Source organism: Saccopteryx leptura, chromosome 9, assembly GCF_036850995.1.
Source record: "Saccopteryx leptura isolate mSacLep1 chromosome 9, mSacLep1_pri_phased_curated, whole genome shotgun sequence".
NCBI classification, from domain to species: domain Eukaryota; kingdom Metazoa; phylum Chordata; class Mammalia; order Chiroptera; family Emballonuridae; genus Saccopteryx; species Saccopteryx leptura.
The window spans coordinates 26904830-26921428 of record NC_089511.1 but is presented as its reverse complement, the minus strand read 5'-3'; the positions used below and the strand labels follow the sequence as shown (position 1 = coordinate 26921428).

At 44.3% G+C, this 16599-nt stretch overlaps 1 protein-coding gene across 1 annotated transcript in view; it reads left to right on the top strand.

Moving 5' to 3' along the window:
* Positions 1 to 304: 304 nt before the first annotated feature.
* The window catches only part of ADAMTS18 (ADAM metallopeptidase with thrombospondin type 1 motif 18), a 153165-nt gene continuing 136870 nt past the window's right edge, over positions 305 to 16599 (top strand). The window contains exon 1 of the mRNA XM_066348464.1: positions 305 to 444. The gene's annotated coding sequence lies outside the window, so the exon portion shown is untranslated. The remainder of the gene's footprint in view (positions 445 to 16599) is intronic.

Sequence of the window (16599 nt, the reverse complement as noted above, 5' to 3'; positions counted from 1 at the left end):
GCTGTGAATTATATCTCATCTGGACGCATGGCCGTAGGAACAAAGCTACCTCTTTGCCAGCCTGTTGGGAAGTGATGGGTGGCACTGTGGGCTCTGGGTGCTGACAGCTAAACCTTTCCCCTTGCAGATTACGTCTTTGTCACACCGGTAGAAGTGGACGCGGGCGGGTCATATATTTCACACGACATTTTGCACAGCGGCAGGAGAAAGCGATCAGCGCTGAGTGCCAGCAGCTCCCTGCATTACCGATTTTCAGCATTTGGACAGGAACTCCACTTAGAACTTAAGCCCTCGGCGATTTTGAGCAGTCACTTTATTGTCCAGGTACTTGGAAAAGATGGTGCTTCGGAGACTCGGGGACCCAGGGTGCAGCGATGTTTCTATCAGGGATTTATCAGAAATGACAGCTCTTCCTCTGTTGCTGTGTCGACCTGTGCCGGCTTGGTAAGTACCCGCACTGGGAGTCAGCTCCTCCTTTCGCATGCGTTTTGTGGAACTTGAATGAACAGATGTCTGCGGTATTTGATGCTCTTCCAGCCAACGTGACCCATTCAACACTGTCAGCTTTGATACTTCTAATAATTCTCAATTGAATTAATCTAATCTGCTCCCAGAAAAAGAAAATATAATAGAACTTTAATTACCATTTAGAACATTCTTTTGATGTTTAATGGTCTGGGCCTCTTCATGCTCCATGTTTTGAGACGATCCCCAAGGAAATTAATTTGATGGATGCCATTCGCATTGGAAAGTCTTGGGAGACCAGGCATTATATAAATCTAACAAACGGCATGCCTCTACATTGCTTTGAAACAGGAAAACTGTATTTCAGTGCAGAAGTGCATTCAGCAGCCCTGTTAAGCCCAACCTTCACTGTAGAAGGGAGGCCTTTTGTTTTCTTTGAACTGATCGGTTCACGTTCTGCTCGGGGAAGACGTCCTTTTCGAGTGTGATGTGTTCGCGGGCTGGCAGGGTTGAGCGTGCCATCCAGGGAAGCAGAGCTCTCAGAAGCATTTGGGACAAGTGCTCTTCCCTCTCCATGTGATCCTCATTTGTTGAGCTCCAGGCCAAGAATATTTGGTGTAAATGATACTTGTCTCAGAATTCAATCAAATATATGAGGCACTAAATGGCATTTGGGGTTGATTTCATTCTGTGTTGCAATTGAGAAGTGTCTTGAACTGGTGTGTGTGTGTGTGTGTGTGTGTGTGTGTGTGTGTCTGTGGAGACACATGCTGGTCATGCTCTGGATGATTAGAAGGAAAATGTGAGAAAGCCCAATTGAGTACGTGGTTAGTTATGTCCATCGTCCATCATGACACAAAGCAAGAGTGCCTTGGGTGCCGTTGAGTGAGGACTCCCGTGTTCCTGGCTAGTTGAAACTTGACTGTTTAACTCTTTCCCTCATATTGTGGCTTGAAAGTTTGCTAAAATCTTTCATCACCACCAGAGTTAATGATATTCTTTGGTATAGCCTTTAAAGTACTAGAGCAAAATAAAGATTTAGCAACTAAGCTTGATTCATTTAAATGATCGATATGGCTCTCTAATAACCTGTTTATTGTAGCATGGTTATACACACATACATGTGCGTGCACAAGCACAGATGTCTCTTGGCTTTTTTGTTTTGTTGTTGTAGTCTCTTGCTCTTTGGGCATTACCCCCGTATTTCCCTCTCTTCTGTCTAATCCAGTGTCCTCATATCTTCAGAAGGAGTGTAGGTACCCCATCATAGTGGCTTAAACTTTCCCATTCCATATAACACAGTGGATAAGAGCAGTCTGTTCAGGATCATTCTCTTATACCAACACTTATTAGTAAGACCTGGGCAAGTTACTAATCTCTGTGTCTTAGCACTGTGGGGATTAAGTGACTTCTTACATGGAAAGTGCTATAGCTGTTTTGAGAAGGTAGCAATTGCTCTACGTGTATTCTAGTTCCTGCAAAACTTAGTCTCCTCGTGTTTAGTTTTCTCAGGATTCCACTTTCTGTGAGTGATCGGGAATCTGATCTGTTGTCTCATGTAACTAGATGTTGGGTTATTTCTCCTAATGAGGAGAGCCTCTTGTGAACAGAGAGAGCAAATGATCACTGAACACATAAGAATGAGGCAAGTAAATTTTCATCTTTGTGACTGACATGAAAGAGGTAATTACAATCTCATCTGCTTGTGATAAGGCTGACATAAATCAGAATCATGAAACTCAGATTCTGTGCCACTGTTCAACATAGTCTTAATTAACTTTGTTTCTTTGGACCTCAGTTTCTTCTCCTGAAACATATAAATGATTTCTAAAACCACTGCTATCTCTAAACATCTGCCTCTGATTATTCAATATGTTGGTCCAGGCAGGACCCATTTAGCATGGGATAGGGAGAAAATCAAGCTTATCACATTGCATTACTTCCCCATGACCTTATAAAACACCCAGGCTTTCTTCAACAACAAGAAAATAAACAAGAAAGAGGACAGAGCCACAACTGAGAAGCTGAGATGCTACTCTATTACCTTGTGTTGAAATGCAGTGTATACACAGAAAAATGCAAAAATCATGGAGTATGGCTGAATGAATTTTCTTTTTTTTTTTTTTTTTTTTTTTTTTTTTTCATTTTTCTGAAGCTGGAAACAGGGAGAGACAGTCAGACAGACTCCCGCATGCGCCCGACCGGGATCCACCCGGCACGCCCACCAGGGGGCGATGCTCTGCCCATCCTGGGCGTTGCCATATTGCGACCAGAGCCACTCTAGCGCCTGGGGCAGAGGCCAAGGAGCCATCCCCAGCGCCCGGGCCATCTTTGCTCCAATGGAGCCTTGGCTGCGGGAGGGGAAGAGAGAGACAGAGAGGAAAGCGCGGCGGAGGGGTGGAGAAGCAAATGGGCGCTTCTCCTGTGTGCCCTGGCCGGGAATCGAACCCGGGTCCTCCGCACGCTAGGCCGATGCTCTACCGCTGAGCTAACCGGCCAGGGCTGAATTTTCAAAAAGTTCACACCCAGGTACCCACCAACCAGATCAAACAAGATTATTACCAGTGCCCTAGAAGATCCCCATGTCCCCTTCCTGTCTCTACCCACCATAGGAAACCTCTATCTTCTCACATTGCTTTAATATTTTACATAAATAGAATCATACAACATTTCTCTGTATCAAGATTTCACAATGTTTCCATTTAGTTTTTGGCAGACATTCAAATTGTTGCAGTTTAGGGCTGTTATGAAGAGTACTGCTGACCATTCTTCTGTATGCCTTTTGTTGAACTTATGGGCACCTTCTGTTGGAAACATACCTAAGACTGAAGTCTCTGGGTCACAGGGTATGTGTATAGTCAGCATTTGTAGATTCTGCCAAACAGCTTTTCAAAGCGATTACACTAATTTACATTCCCATGAGCAGTGTGTGAGGAGTTCCAGTTGCTCCACATCCTTACCAACACTTGCTATTGTCTATCTTTTCCATTTTAGCCACTCTTATTGATGGATCTGAAGTGGTTATGAGTTTAGTTTGTATTGACCTGATGGTTGTTGAAGTGATCATTTCTTATGCTTTTTGGCCATTTGTATATTCTCTTTATCTATATCATACGTGGACAACAAATAGTATATTTTTCACCTTAAGCTGTGGTGGTTTTTCCTTTCACAGTGAATAGAAACAGGAATTCTGAGCAAAAGCACCTTTGTCAACTTAACATCGTTATGGCTTTGACTCTAACAATGCATTGATCTGTTTATGAAACTATCAAATAGCAACAGTGAGCCCTGTGGGATCACGTAAGGCATCACATTGAGGGGACTCTTCACTAGGGACACTGAGAAATGGGGATGGAGGGAAATAATTATGTTGCAAGGAAGAATTTCTTCATTCTTTCTGCTACCCGAAACCCACAGACACGGCCCAGCTTCTTTGGCCAAACAAGGGGTTAATACTTTCTCTAAAGTTAATTAGCAACTACTATAATGGATTCAGAATAGTAAATGATTCAAGAGTTCAGGAGAAAGACAACATCCTTCCAATGTGTTTGTCGGAGAGACACATCAAAGTCCACATGCTAGAAGGGATGAGCAGCTCTTCTTAAGACAGAAACTGATGAGATGAATGAGACTAGGAGATGAAGCTTCTTCCACTTGAAGTCTCTACACCAGTATTTTTCCAAGAGTGGAGCTGGGTGACTGACATCAGAACACCTGTAGGGTTAGAGCAATCTCCTACTGTGCTTGCAGTGTGCAATAGGAAAGTAACAAGTCACCTTTGGATAACATAGTACCAATAGGGAAGCTAACCATTACCTTGGCTGCTAGGGAAACCCCAGGAGAGAGTGCGAATGGTCGGAAGGATTATAACAGCAAAATATAAGTTCTTATGCAAGCATACATGCATACTCCAGCTGGGGTTTCTCTGAAAGGAAATTTTTCTCAATAAGTCAGAATTAAACTCTACTTAAAATATTTTCTGAAAATGCATTCCTCTCAACTGACAGGTTTTACTTTATTCAGTAGTTGAGTAGGCAGTTATTGACTTGGAGTAATTCATAAAACAGGAGTTGCGACCTTCCCTGAGTGAATCCTGCTTGCCTTTATGTCTGTGGTGATTATTTTAAAGTTTTGAATGCCTTTACTTAGGAGCAAGCACTGTCCAGCTCACCACTGCCCCCTACACCTGGCTGCCTCGCACTCTGTGAAGGTATTTGGGTTTGCAGGTTAACTTAACCTATATTACCACCTGCCGTGTGTGTCCTTTCTACCATGTTCTGCCTTTTCTTGACAATCACAGCGATGGGAAGGTCATTACATCCAGGAAGTCTATGCTGTTGAGAGACTCATCTTGCTATTGAACTTCAGCCAACTTTCACCAATATTTATTAATTTTTTTGTGATGATAGAAAAAAACTGCATCTTTTTTTTTTTTACATACTGGGAGATCTAAAATACCTTTCTTCCCAGAAATGTTTCACCCCATGATCCCTTTTATTAGGACAGTGATTTTCAGAGTATAATCAAATGCGTTAGCATCACTTAAGGTGTTAACATTTTGAATTTCTTGCCCCACAGCAGAAAGTCAGGGAAACTGGGCCCAGTAATGTATATGTTTAACTCTCCAAGTGATTTGACTGTATACTAATGGTAGAGAGCCTTTGGGTTTAGACCTTGGACATTTCGGGAAAATGATTTTAATTTGATTTGTTGGTGGTTTGACAGATCTCACTTTTGAAACTTAGTGGAAGTGTATTTGGAGAGGTGACTGGGAAGACACAGAATTATTGTTTCATTCAACAACAATAAAAACTATTGATGAGCTTCTGTTATGTCAGGCACTGTCCAGAGAACAATGGATAAAACGGGAAACAGAACAGGTGTTGTACAACAGGTGTTGTTCATAGGATTTCATTCTGTGGGAGAACTGAGCAGTGATTTTAGACCTAGAAATTATTTTGTTTTTTTTTTTTTTTAATTTTGTAACTGTGTTTTTATAAATTAAATTTATTTAGGTATTATTGCTTAATAAGATTATAGAAGTTGCAAACATACAACTTTATAATACATCATTAGTATATTGTGTTGTGTATTCAATACCCAAACTCTTGTCTCTTTCTGTCACCATTTATGATGATTGTGTTTTTTTTTTGTTTTGTTTTGTTTTGTTTTTAACCAAACTATGATTCAATAGATACCTGGAACAAAGAGTTCAGAGGGCGTGGTTTTGGAAAAGGGGGCAGCATGGTCACAGTAGTGCCCAGTGCCACCTCTTGGAGCTTTAACATGAATGTACATTAGCATATTAATCAGTCAGAAATGTCCTACATTAAAGATACTTGTTTGACTCTGTTTAAACCTAGAGTTGCTTTCATTTATTTGATCATGCAAACTTTTCTTCAAGGAGCATCTCTTTGCAGTCTTGTAACAAGAAAATCGTCAAAACAGTGAAAGAGATATTATACTATTACGTATTGATTTCTAACTTCAGGAAGAAAAGGGTTTTATGACCATGTAAGTATGTAAATAGTTTCTAGGCGATCTGTTCCCATATAGTTAGGGAAATGTTTAATTTAAATGCAACTAGGCAAGTGTGTTTTCTGTAATACGTTTCACACCTTTTAAAAATGCCAGTGTGCATTGTGAAGCTCCGAAGGGTGGAATTTTGATACTAATTTAATCCCTCACTTTTTAAGCCATACTTCCATCAACAACTTGTCAGGGTTCTGTGGTTTACCATAAAAAAGCAATACCTAGGTCTAAGGTTATTGACACTTTATTGGTTCCCGATAAATCAAATACCCTAGATATTCCAGCTGGGCAAATGTACTCCTTAATTAAGAGACTCCACACCAAGGGCCATTCACAACATGAATCAAATGAAAAGACATGTGAACTAGTAGTACCCTAACTGCATTTGCCCCCAGCTCTGTAATGCATCAGCACTTTACCTTCAGTTAACGAGCTCAGCGAGGGGCCCAGCTGGCAAGAGTGGCCCACTGCTGTGCTGCTCCTCTCCGTATCACCTGTCCAGTCTCCGTGGAGGGGGACCCAGCCTCCGCACGGCCCCAGGGGCTCAGAGTGGAGTGTGTGCGGTGATCAACACTGCCCCACGATCCCTCCAGCCTCGATTCTGATGTGCTAATTTTTTGTCACTTGGTTTTCCTTCCTTTCTCTCTTCTTTGACCCCGACAATTAAACCGTAAGTGGCATTTCTACCCCATGGCTGGCTGCCCTAATAATGTCCTTATTGTATCTTTCCTATTGGTGGCCTTTGTAGACGGTGACGGCAGGGACCCATTCTCCAGAGCCTGGTCCCTGGGAGGAACTATGGAAGCAGTTGGGTTTCAATAGGTGGTAGGGACGCTTTGATCTCCCCTTTTCAGAAGTAGTTTATGACTCAGAGGGCTCAGCCCCTGAGTTGTCGGTTGCTGGTCACTGCCTTGCCTGGTAGTCTTTAGAAAGCTGATTTCCATTCATAAAAGGGCTGAAGTTAAATGACCTTAGTCCAGACAGGCAGGCTGGCTCTGAGGCTTTGTGGGGCCTTGTTAGCTAGCAGGGGTTTGCTGAATTACATAGACCCCCTTTGGAACTTTGCAGTCACTTGAGAGGATCACGTGAAATTAAGGATTAGACTGGGTTGTGTAAACAGGCTGATCTAAATCAAAGATATTTTCTTGGGTTATTACTCCATTCATCGAGGATAAAAAGATGTTTTTGCCTCTCTCCCATAGGCCCTCTTTTGACATGGTTTGTGAAGACAATTATCTGCTCTTAGCAACATTTGTAGCAAAACTCCCCCAAGGCTGAGTTAAGGGGTGCTCACAGGGGAGGGAGAAAGACTGGTCCTTTCTCCGTGCTCTCTGCCGGTTAGCGACAGCCAATGAAGCATGAGACCCCACCCCAACCTTCTGACCTCTGCACCTCAGTTTTCTCATCTGTAAAGTGGCCATGGTAGCGCAGTCTCTTTTGCAGGATTGTGACCCTTTTTCAATGAGCACATAGCCTGGCACGCACTTGATTGTTCTTGGCTTTGGCCAAGGAGAGGGGCTGGGAAGGAAATGGCAGAAGAGGTTCCCGCCCTAGACTCTCTTCCCGCGGTTGGGACAGGAAGAGAGCACTTGGGTGTTGGCCATCATCCCACTGAGAACGGTGGGGAGTTTTGCAGAGAGGATGATCACATTTTTTTCAACTCTGAAGAAACAAAATGGGAGAAAGGTGAAGAATCAAAGAGTATCAACAAATAAAGATGTGGAGGAATGGATGTGTGCTAAAACAGTGCGGTGCATTGGCTCTGAGGGCAGCCCTGAGGTCCCAGCTCTGGCCCCGTTTAACTGCATGACCCAGGTTCAAGGATTTACCCTCTCTGGGCTTAATTTCTTCACTGCTAGGATGGGGATAATAGCAGTACCCCGCCCCCTGCAGGGTTTATGGATGCTTAGTTGAAGGTAAAACACTACTACTTGGCACCTAGTAATAATATTGACAGAGGTAATGAGAGAGTAATGGTATTATTGCAGGCTTTTTTTTTTTTTAATTGAGAGGCATGGGAGGCAGAGAGACAGACTCCTTTGTGAGCCCTGACCAGGAGCTATCTGGCAAACCCCCTACAAGGTGATGCTCTGACCATCTGCTCAGGAACTGAGCTATTTTAGTGCCTGAGGGGAGGCTGTGGAGCCATCCTCAGCGCCCAGAGCCAACTTGCTCAAACCATTCGAGCCATGGCTGAGGGAGGGGGAGAGAAAGAGATAGAGAAGGGGAAGGGGTGGAGAAATAGATGTTCGCTTCTCCTGTTGTGCCCTGACTGGGAATCAAACCCAGAATTTCCATACGTGGGGCCGGCGCTCTACCACTGAGCCAACTGGCCAGTGCACAGACCTTCATCCATAAAGGAGTTTTCAAAATCGGCTTATGCCAGTCCTCCTTACCACCCACAGGGAGGGATGTTTTAGCCTAGACAATCAGAATCATTTCTGTTTATGAGCACTTACTGAGAGCTATTAAAACTGGAGCCGTGGAGAGAAGCGTCAGCTGAGACCCAGACCTTGGCCTTGATAATATTTTCCTGCCAGTGGCATATGGGTATTCAAGGTCTGAAGTAGTATATTTTTTTTTCTCCATCCACTTCAAAAAGAGCTGGACACTTTGGAAAAAGACCACAAAAACATCTATTTAGGCCCCGTTCCTGCAAATTCAGTAGATCCTGGGTAGAGACTGAATGTCCATTTGCATAAAGGAAAGAAAAGTTTCATAAGTGGTTCCCACGTTCACTGGTGACTGTGAACCCGTGTCCTGAAGGTGTCTACAAAAGACCAGCAGGGCAAATGGAGGACTGTTGGAACCTCTTCTGGAAAACTGCTTTTGCTTCGTGAAATGCATCACGCTGTGTAAGCGTGGCTGTCTGTGCTCTGACTAGCGTTAGCCAGTATGTATGCTAACGGGGCAGGCAGGGCTGGCTAGTGTATAGTCAAAATGTAGAGATTATTTATATATTATAGGACTTTTCATTTGCAAGTAGAATAGTTCCACCTACAGCTAGGTTAAGCATCAAAAAACATTTTTTTGTTTTGGCTCTGCAAGTAGTCTTTCTAATTCATCCCTCCCTGTGTGAGAAGGGCTAGCTTTCAGCAAAGTTGGATCCAAGGTCCCCAGTGATGTCATATGTTTTTGCCCCCCTCAGTCTCTCAGCAGCCTGCCATTGCTAGTCTTCCTCTTGCATGCAGGACTTTCTGAGCTCCAGCGAGCACTCAAACCGCTTCCCTGATGCTTGGTATCTCGTGAGACTTACTCAGCGATAACATCTCAGTTGTCACCTATATCATACATGACAGCGAGGGTCTGGGTCTCTGGGCTTTATTTGCTCTCTCACCTGTCTGTAAGCTTCAGAGGGCCACACTCAAGCCATCTATAAATAAGGCTACCATTATAGTTTAATTTACGTATTGCCATGTGAATGAATGCACAGGAGGAGATGTGGAGTGATGCACTGCCCTCTCCACAGTTATCCATCAGTTTGAGCTCTTCTGGAAACCAGAACTTAGTATTTCTGTGGTGTGCACACGCACATGTATTTAGCATACACATTAATTAGTTAAAGCTTTTTTTTTTTTGTATTTTTTTTTTCTGAAGCTGGAAACGAGGAGAGACAGTCAGACAGACTCCCGCATGCATCCGGGATCCACCCGCATGCCCACCAGGGGTGATGCTATGCCCCTCCGGGGCGTCGCTCTGCCGCGACCAGAGCCACTCTAGCGCCTGGGGCAGAGGCCAAGGAGCCATCCCCAGCGCCCAGGGCCATCTTTGCTCCAATGGAGCCTTGGCCGAGGGAGGGGAAGAGAGAGACAGAGAGGAAGGAGGGGGGATGGAGAAGCAAATGGGTGCTTCTCCTATGTGCCCTGGCCGGGAATCGAACCCGGGTCCCCCGCACGCCAGGCCGATGCTCTACCGCTGAGCCAACCAGCCAGGGCCTAGTTAAAGCTTTTCCTGGAGCATTTTGGGGCAGGGAGGGTACTTCAAAATAATATGTATCTTGGAGTTCCTTTCTTATAACTATATACACATCTATCTTATTCTTTTAACTGCTGCAGTTTTAATCATTAATATGAATAATGTTTGTTTTTAGGGTTTTTTTTACTGTTACTAAATCATGCATATATATGGGTTTTCTTAGTTAACATGAAGTTCTATAGTTTATGAGGGAAGCATAGAGAGAGAGAGAGAGAGAGAGAAAGAAAGAAGAGACCAAGAGACCTCCTTTGTGAAAAGCTGAGGTGCCGACCACATAAGGGACATTAGCTGTGGCCAGAAATTTGTTTGCTGACATTGACGTTAGTCACCCAATATCACTCTTGCTATGTTGATTGTATAACATGCAGTTACTGACAGCTCATTCATCTTTGTTTTCTTTGAGCCTAAGACTAAGTCAGTATAGTTTTGTCCCGCAGAGCATATGTGTTGGTAAAATTGTATGGTGTTCCACCATTCCCTGACCAGGTGGTGGCGCAGTGGATAGAGTGTCGGACTGGGACGCAGAGGACCCAGGTTCGAGACCCCGAGCTTGCCAGCTTGAGCGCGGGCTTATCTGGTTTGAGCAAAAGCCCACTAGCTTGAACCCAAGGTCGCTGGCTCCAGCAAGGGGATACTCGGTCTGCTGAAGGCCCACGGTCAAGGCACATATGAGAAAGCAATCAATGAACAACTAAGGTGTCGCAACGCGCAATGAAAAACTAATGATTGATGCTTCTCATCTCTCTCTGTTTCTGTCTATCTGTCCCTGTCTATCTCTCTCTCTGACTCACTCTCTGTCTCTGTAAAAAAAAAAAAAAAAAAAAAGCTCTTAAAAAATATTGTATGGTGTTCCACCATCAGAAATAAACAATTTAAGAAAAAAATCGTACTGAAGTCCAGCTATGGACAGGCCCAACGATAGCACTGCACACTAAAGCTTTCGTAACCCAAAATATGTATATTTGCCTGGGTTTCCTACATATCTCAGCCCACAAACCCAGGAGTTCCTCATCAGTTATATCTAGTTATTCCCATGAAAGCCCGTTCCCACGGTTTTTCTATCCAATTACAGGGCACAGTCCTCTCAAATACCATAATACAAGTCTGGCGAGAGCGGTCTGTCTGGACAGCATGCTCACCTCTCCTGAAGGGATGCCTTTGATGTATCTAAGGATTTCATTTTCAGCTGAATTCTTTTGATTGCTTATTCATGCTTCTGAGCTTGGGAATATTTTTGCTGCCCTTATTCCTGTTCCGAGTCAAGGGGGCACGCTTTCTAATATAAATTATATAGTGTACATCACTAATTTACTGGACGTCGGCGGTGTGGGCACAAGCCCTCTTTGGGCGACGGCACTTGAAAGGGATTGAGATAAGCTAGTAAAAGGAGATTATCTCTCCGATGATTTACTGGGTCTCCTCCAGCAGGCTGCTGGCTAGTGTCTGTGGGTTCGTTCCGTGGCTCTACTGTGCCTCGCCTCTCTTTCCTATCTTCCCTGCCCTATCCAGGGGCAGACAAAGCGTGACCCCCACATTCATGTCTCTGTGAATAAGTAACAAACACAATTTTTTGTTCCACCTGAATTATTACTTTATTTTTTAATTTTCCTTATTTATTTTTTTTTAATTTATTTATTTTTTTTACAGAGACAGAGAGAGAGTCAGAGAGAGGGATAGATAGGGACAGACAGATAGGAATGGAGAGAGATGAGAAGCATCAATCATCAGTTTTTCGTTGCGACACCTTAGTTGTTCATTGATTGCTTTCTCATATGTGCCTTGATGGCGGGCCTTCAGCAGACCAATAACCCCTTGCTCAAGCCAGTGACCCTGGGTCCAAGCTGGTGAGCTTTTGCTCAAACCAGATGAGCCCGCACTCAAGCTGGTGACCTCGGGGTCTCAAACCTGGGTCCTCCGCATCCTAGTCCAGTGCTCTATCCACTGCGCCACCGCCTGGTTAGGCTGTTCCACCTGAATTATTGAGTTTAAGTCTGTTCTGTGCAGCACAGAGATGTGGCGGAAAGAAAACAGTAGCTCAACGCACACTCACTCCCTGCATTGCTGAATGTGTTTTCCGACCTCTCGGTTTTATCTCGGGCTTTTGCAGCGTCTTGCTTTCCCGTAAAATGCATTGTTGTGGATAAATTTCATTCTTTTTAATACATTCCTTTGGTGTGGAAAGTAAATCCTAATTTCTGCACAAATACGTATTTAACACTCATTTATGATTAAATAATGTCTAGATCGGTGGTTCTTAACGTACGGAATTTTTAAAAAATGCAGATGCCTGGATCCCACTGCAGAACCATGAGAGCACAACATCTGAGGGTGGGGCCTGAGCATCTGTATTCTTTAAAGGGTCCCCAGTTGGCTCTAAGGCCATCAAGGTTGAGAACTGCTGGTCTAGGTAAATGTCAGGGGCTTCAGAGACGCCATTGCTGTAGAGGCAGTAGTTTCAGGAGGCAGGGTGTGAGCCTGCACGGGGTTTCGGAAGCCTGTCTCTTTCGCTTGCTAGTTATGTGATGTTGGTGAAATTATTCTTTTTGAAGGCAGGTTTATTTTGAAATAACGTTTAGACTCACAAGAAGTCGTGAAACTAATACAGAGGTTTCCCACGTACCCTTCACCCAGCTGTGGGATGTTATCAGACAATCTGAGAATCTAGTTCCCTTGTCTATAAAGTGGAGATAAAGGAAAAGCAAACTTGAAAGGGCAGCTGTGAGAATTAATGAGACTATGGTGCCACATACACATTATGGTAGGGAGGGTTCTGAATTGGCCCCAGGCTTCTGGGCCCCTGGTACACACACCCCCTCTCTCAAGGGTTCAATCATTCATTTAGGTCCTGCCAGGAAGGGCTTTATATATATATATATCAGAGACAGAGAGAGAGAGAGGGACAGACAGACAGGAAGGGAGAGAGGTGAGAAATATCAATTCTTCATTGCGGTTCCTTAGTTGTCCATTGATTGACTGGGGGGCTACAGCAGACCGAGTGACCCCTGGCTTGAGCCAGTGACCCTGGGCTCAAGCTGGTGAGCCTTGCTCAAACTGGATGAGCCTGCGCTCAAGCTGGCAACCTCGGGGTCTCGAACCCGGGTCCTCTGCATCCCAGTCTGATGCTCTATCCACTTGTGCCACCACCTGGTTAGGCAGGAAGGGCTTTTACAGATAGAATCAAGGCTTCAAGTCAGCTGACCTTAAGAAAGGAAGATTTTCCAGGTAGGTTTCACCTCATCATGGAGAATCGGGAAATGTCCAATAGGTTCATAGCTAGAGGGATTTGGCATCTGAGAAAGTCCCCGTTCCGGGGAGCTGGAGGGGAACACGTGGCAAGGCGTGCAGGTGGCCTCTAGGAGCGGAGAGTGGCCTCTAGCTGACAGCCAGCGAGGAAATGGGGCCTCAGCCCGGCCACTGGAAGGAACTGAGTTCTGCCAACAATGTGAATGAACTCCAGAGCGGATTCTTTCCCAGAGCTTCCAGAAAGGAATGCAGCCTGGCTGACACCCTGATTTTAGCCTTAGGAAACCCTGAGCAGAGAACCCAGCCGCCCTGTGCCCAGACTTCGGACCGGTGGGACTGCGCACCGATCAATGCGTGTTGTTTAGAAGCTGCTATAGAGATGCGGTCATCTGTTACCCAGCAATAAAAAAATGAATACAGAAAATTGCTATAGTGCTTACTCTGTGGTGGGTTTCACCTAATGAGTTTCTTCTTGGTCTGGAAGTCATGGTCATCTTAAGTCATCCATTAACCACTCATGCTACCTCATGTGGCAGGTGGGACAACAGATCCACAAAGAGCAGGGGTCCTTAGATAGTCACTATTTAAAATGGCTTAGGAAAGTGTTGTATTTAGCCCTGGGTTTCTCCACAGGGCACTACTGACTTAATGGATGGGTTCTTGTGGGGCACTGGCCAGTGCGTTGCAGGATTCTTAGCATCTCTACCCACTAGAGGCCAGTGTCAACCAAAGGTGTTTTCAGACGTGGCCGACTGTCCCCTGGGGGCATAACTGTCCCTAGCTGAGAACCATCGATGGAGCACAGGCATAAACTGACCTCTTTAATAGAAGGTGTTTAGGTAAATTTATTTTTGTTCAGAGCATACTTGCTGTTTATCACAGTGTCCTTAAGAAGAATGATTTCAGGGACTTCACCTACTTTTGAGGAATTGAGCTGAGGAGGCGGAGCATGACAGTGCCTGGGGAGGGGGCTGGATGGGGATTGGGTGGCCACAGGGAAACCAGCTGCAAATATATTCAAAATGTGGACTTGCGTTTGAATTTCACAGCAAGCTAACCCAGACTGCTGAAAATAATTGGACCTCTGAAGACACAGAGATACACAAAGTATTCGTAATAAAGTTCACTCATGCGTGCTTATGAGGGAGGGAGCCTAACCATGTGGATTCTATTTCTGGGTTTGTAGCTGTGTATAGATAAAATTTCAGTGTCCTGTGTGTTCTCTTGACCTGGAGGAGAGGGGGCAGCGGGCAGTCCTGGGAGTGAAATAGGGCATGGTCTCAGTATTCTGTGAATGTGTGCTCAAGCCGGAGAACCTTACAAAAGATACATTAGATTTCTTTTTCTACTGCATGTAGTTGGGGGATTTACATGTTTAGTAAATCCATAAATTCTTCACCGTACTTGAAGAGACAAGGAGCTCTGTTTTAACTGGAATGCAAGATAAGGAACCTAATTCTCTCACATGCTTAGACTCACCAGCTGACCTGATCGTTTAACCTGTCTCTGTCATCCCTTCCTCAGACAGACAGACCCAGCATCTAAGAGTAAGAAGTACACTGGTATTGATATAATTTACAACATCCTTTAAATTACTCAACCTCTATAAATATACCAGGTAATCAAAGTCAAGGTCACTTTGGGGCTTATATTTCTAGCTATCACGTCTCAACCTTTTGGCTAAGATCAAGTGTAGTATATTTCTAGCTCTCAGCAACCAAATACTTGACATTTCTTCATTCTTTTCACTGTATTTCTTCCTTTTTTCTAACCACCCATCCACTCAATCGCCCATTTACCCATTCTTCTAATCTAGAACATTTATTCCCAGCTTACTAGATACCTTGGTACTATGATAGGCTATTCAAAAGTGATAATACGGTTCCTAAATTCTAGAATATTCCAGTGGGAGGGTGGGGAGTAAAAATGCATCAGGACAGTGCAACACAGTTAATATTGGAGTTAAGGTATGCTTAAAGCACCGTGATAGCACAACTAAGGGAGTGATGAGACTAATTTTTCATATGATGGGCAAGCAATTTGAGTGATTGTGTCAGCCTGTGAAGCTATATAGATAGATACCTGGCGATCTCACACACGCATCCATGAAAATTTCATTGCTCATAGGTCAATTCAAAATATACCCGATTCTGACCACCTCTTACCGCGTCCACTGTGACCATGGTGATCTATCTATACCACTGCTTTCTCTCACCTTTAGTTCCTGCAACAGCCTCCTGGATGACGATTCTTTTTCATCTCCTGTGTCCCCATAATAATCTTTTCTTCTCATAGTAAATTTCACCTCCTTCTTCTCCACCACCTAATGGTTTTTCTGTTGCCCAAAGCCTGTATCATATATACTCAAAATTTCTTACCGTGGGTTACAAGGCCCTACGTGATCTGGCCCCTTTGGTGTAATTTCCGCTCTCTTCTTTCCTCATACATCCAGCCCAGCCCTTAAGGCCTCTGCCGCCTTTCAGTGTCCCGGGGTGCCTCACTCCAGTGACTTTGCACTTTGAAGGCTTTTCCCCAAAATACTCACCTAGTCCCTTCATTCACTTCCGGTGCGCCTCAGTTCTCTATGCATATGTCATCACTGCAGAAAGTTCTCCCCCTGATACCTGTCAACCCCCCACCCCCTTACCCTGCTCTATTTTTCTTCATACATTTCATCACTCAAGTAACAAATAGTACCCAACTCACTTATTACCTTGTGCACACCACCCTTCCCTCTGGAGTGTCTGCTCCTTGGCTGGCTAGGTCTTCGTCAATGCTGTCCCCTCAGCAGCTAGAAGAGTCCCTGGCAAACAGTAGGTATCCAGTAAACATTTGTTACATGAATGTATGTAATGAGCATCCTGGTAATTTAGAAATAGGTAGGTTATTTCTATGTTTGGAATACATCATGATTTGGATATTTCTTATGCATGCATTCATTTATTATTGAAAAAATGTGTTAATTGGGTATCTTTTTTTGTGCATATTAGATATGGAGATTCAGAGATGGTAGAGGCCATCTATAATTTGTCTGGCTAGCTTCTGTTTTCCTAGTCTTTTGGTAAAAACATTGCAGATTTCCTTAGGGACCTCCCTTCCCTACCTCTGCCTCAAGCCCTTTGGATTTCGGTGGAGGCGGCATGTTTTCCGTAGTGACCAGTCAGGACACCAGATACCCTGGAATACCGATTGGTTCAGGGATAACCATGTGACAGGATCAGAGCCAATAAAATCCAATCCTGGGATAGGAAAAATCAGGGGTAAGAAAGAGGATGGGGTGTGAGCCTGGAGTTGCTGGCAACCATCTTGTCACCTGCGAATAGGGTCATCCCAGTCTCCATGTCCAGCTGGGCCTGAAATTAAAGTACTTTAATTGGGTTTTTC